Source organism: Penaeus vannamei, chromosome 29 (assembly GCF_042767895.1).
Source record: "Penaeus vannamei isolate JL-2024 chromosome 29, ASM4276789v1, whole genome shotgun sequence".
NCBI lineage: Eukaryota > Metazoa > Arthropoda > Malacostraca > Decapoda > Penaeidae > Penaeus > Penaeus vannamei.
In genome coordinates, this window is record NC_091577.1 from 2644961 (window position 1) to 2648883 (window position 3923).

A 3923-nucleotide genomic window follows, 5' to 3' on the forward strand; every position below is an offset into this window, starting at 1 on the left:
CTTTCCACACCCCATTACAGTGAACTACTAAATAGCAATCATTGAAGTGGGTTCTTCTATTTGGCATAAATTGCACACTTACAACATATACAACAGCCTTTTCTTTCCGCATGAGGAGCCTTTAATCTCTTTATCTTTGGGCCATGAGGTAGAAGTATCCCCTATAAATTTTCCGTTTTCTATGAATCACAAAGCCTTCGTTTTCTTTCAATGCTGAAATGTAAGGAGATACATTTTACTCGTGTAGTTTAGTTTAACAAAAAAAAAAAAAAAAAGAGAGAGAGAGAGAGAGAGAGAGAGAGAGAGAGAGAGAGAGAGAAAATGCTGGTTCTTGGTTAATCTTGGGCTACGGAAGAGGAACTGTTAATTATACTGACTTAATAATATATCTCAACTCTTGTTATTATCAATCATGTTTAATTATTTTTTATTTTTTATTACTGTAATTATTGTTGTCATTATCATCACCAGTCTTATTGTTATTATTGTTATCATTATCATTATTATTGTTGTTACTGTTGTTGTTGTTGTTATTTTCATTTCCTTTGTATTATTGCTATCAACACCTTCATTGCTGTTGTTATTATTATTGTTGTTACTGTTGCTATTATTATTACAAGCATTAATATCACTATAACGATCATTATTGTTATCATTATTATTACTACTGTTATCGATGTTATTATTGTTGCCATTATTATTACTGTTATCATTATTATCATTATTATTATTATTATCATTATTATTATTATCATTATTATTATCATTATCATTTTTGTTGTTGTTATTACTACTACTACTACTACTATTATAATCATTATCATTATTATAATCATTAACATTATTATTATTTTTAGTTATTATTATCATTATTATTATTATTACTGTTATCATTATCACTATCATCATTACTGTGACAATCATTCCAATATTATCATTATGATTATCAATGTTATTATTATTATCATTATTATTACTATCATTATTATTATCATTTTTATTAATACTATTGTTTTAACAATTATTATTATCATTGCTTATCATTACTGTAATTTTTATTATTGATACCACTTTTGCTATTAATGTGACTGTTATTGTTATTGTTATCATTATTGTTTATTATTATTATTATTATTATTATCATCAATATCATTATTATCATTATCATTGTTTTTATATCATTATGGTCATTATCATTATCATTATAATCATCACTGTCACCATCATGATTATTATAATCATTACTATAATTATATTGGTCAGTATCATTTCATTATCATTATTATTATCATCAATGTTATTATCATTATTATTATCATCGTTATTATTATTATGATTATAATTATTATTAGTTATTGTTGTTCTTGTTATTATCATTATCATTTTCATTATTGTTATTATTTGTTATTATTTGTCGTGGGATATTCTTCAAATGCGATATCTTGGAACTGTTTATCGAAATTATCGTATTATAGATTTTAGCTGCATATTTCGTGAAACTCGAAAAAAAATATACTTAAACATCTGTGTATAGCGGAAAAATCAAACAAAAATGTGTAAAAAACCTTTGTAAATAATGCACCATAATCGATCTAGTAAAGTAAAGAACCAAACACTTATTGAATAAACAGGAACCATGCTATATTATATTCTTCATTATAAAAGGCATAGATGCTTCATCATGGTGTGTGTGTGTGTGTGTGTGTGTGTGTGTGTGTGTGTGTGTGTGTGTGTGTGTGTGTGTGTGTGTGTGTGTGTGTGTGTGTGTGTGTGTGTGTGTGTGTGTGTGTGTGTGTGTGTGTGTGTGTGTGTGTGTGTGTGTGTGTGTGGCGTCTAAGGAAATATGAAGTCAATGATAAGTGACAAGTTATGAAAAAGTATGTTTAATTCGTTTCGGTTATTCTGAATGTCCCTCATCTTGTGCTAAAATTTGATCATAGTATTCTCTGCTATTCCGTAAGTATTAGCGTTTTTATAAGGAGGCGCATCCACATTCGAACAGTTGAGAGAGAAAATACATATTCGCTTGTTTCAACTCAAGCAACTACAAGCTAGGTGGTTCCAAAGAGGGTGAATAGCAAAGGTCGAAGAACACACTCTCAATACATGAGCTGCATATCTGATATTTTGAGGAGAAAAATAGTTTGAATAAGTGTCCGTCAATTATGCAGCTTTTTTTTTATTTTCCTTTTTTTTTTTGTCAATACACGTTTATAGTGTATGTGTATGTGTAGAAAAATGGCATTCGTGTCCTTTACCACAAAATCAAAGTTCTGATACATAATCTTGAAAGTGAACTAATAGATCAGATTCAAGCACGGATTCAATAGACAATATATGCTACTCTATAATCATTTTAGAATATTAACTAAACGCAAAACCGTGGTCGGGTTAATGAGGCTTCAACAATGAGTGTATGTGTTGTGTATGAAAGAACTACAAGTACACACACAGTTATTTAACACTTTGATTAGAATCTTTAGTATTAAATTACATACTCATCTTGAACCCATTCTCGAGCAAAATGCCATACCATGTAGTTGATAACTAGCACATGTATATTTCTTTTATTTTTTTCTTAGAGGATGGGGGCTTCAGTGAATCGACTAATTGGGGATGCTAATTAATTTTGGAGATATTTTTACTATGTTTTGATTTTTTTTTATAAAAATGGTAATAAATGTAGAAAAAGAATACAAATACCTGGGCTAGTCATGTTTATGATAAGAAAAATGTATTATTCAAACCGTGTCTAACCCCGAGACAGAGGTGACGTGTGTGTGTGTGTGTGTGTGTGTGTGTGTGTGTGTGTGTGTGTGTGTGTGTGTGTGCGTCTCGATTTCCTCCTTATCACTCCCCATTCCCTATTAGCATGACAATATTCGGCCAAACATTTCTTCGGGTTTTTTGTCGCTTTCCTCGCTTGGCCATCGAAGGACCTCCCCGTGGTGTTAGGCAGGGAACCACTTCGTAACTGCCCCCGAGGTGTGAATAGGGCAGTTATCTGCATGAATAGCATTGTTTCCGGGAAGGACCAAGGCATAACAGCGTCCTGATGGGAAGGACATTTTTTCTAGCAATTCGATATACTTGTCTAAGAGGCATTTTCCCCGTTTCGCCAACATCATGTAGGGAAATCCACCCCCCACACATCGCAGGTCACGTGGCCGCTCCTTGCCGTTTCATGGATAATGTGTCTGTCGTATGTGAAAAGTAAATAATGATATATAACCCGAACATGAAGTGTAACGTGCAGGTCACTTATGTATAGGCAAATATCTAAAGTATTGTGAAATATTGAATAGAGTTAACATTCACATCTGCTATCCCATCCAGCAATGGAGCTTTCCGTGTATTTCCAATTCTCCGAATATATTACTGCTAGAGAAGTTACTTTCACTCACCCCATCATAGCAGTCTCCTTTTCCAATGACAACTTGCTTTGCGTCCATCCTGAAAAAATGTGTCAGCTTGGCAACCTCGTTTTGACCTCGGATTTCCCGTTTTATTATGACGTCTTAGGCCGTCGATTATATTTTGTTTTCTTATTTAGCATATGTTCGGTTTAGCCGCGAAATGGATATTCAGGAATTGCTGAATATTCACTGTTATAAAAGATATGAAATATACGACTACGTGTTATTTTCTAGATAGTTCCTGTTTCTGTAAACTACTCAAGTTCCGGATGAACAAATAAGTTTTTCATACCGGCAAATTATTACTTCTAGGATAATGTATGAAGAGAATTGATTTGATGTAAAAGTTTGATATGCTAATTTCATCTACACCTACACATATACTGTATTATATTGCACTGACAAATAAAAAGAAAATTTAGATGACAAATAACAATTAACAGCGAGAAATTCCCATTTCTTTAAGAACGAACAAGATATAACACATGTATTGGGAGTCGCTTCTTG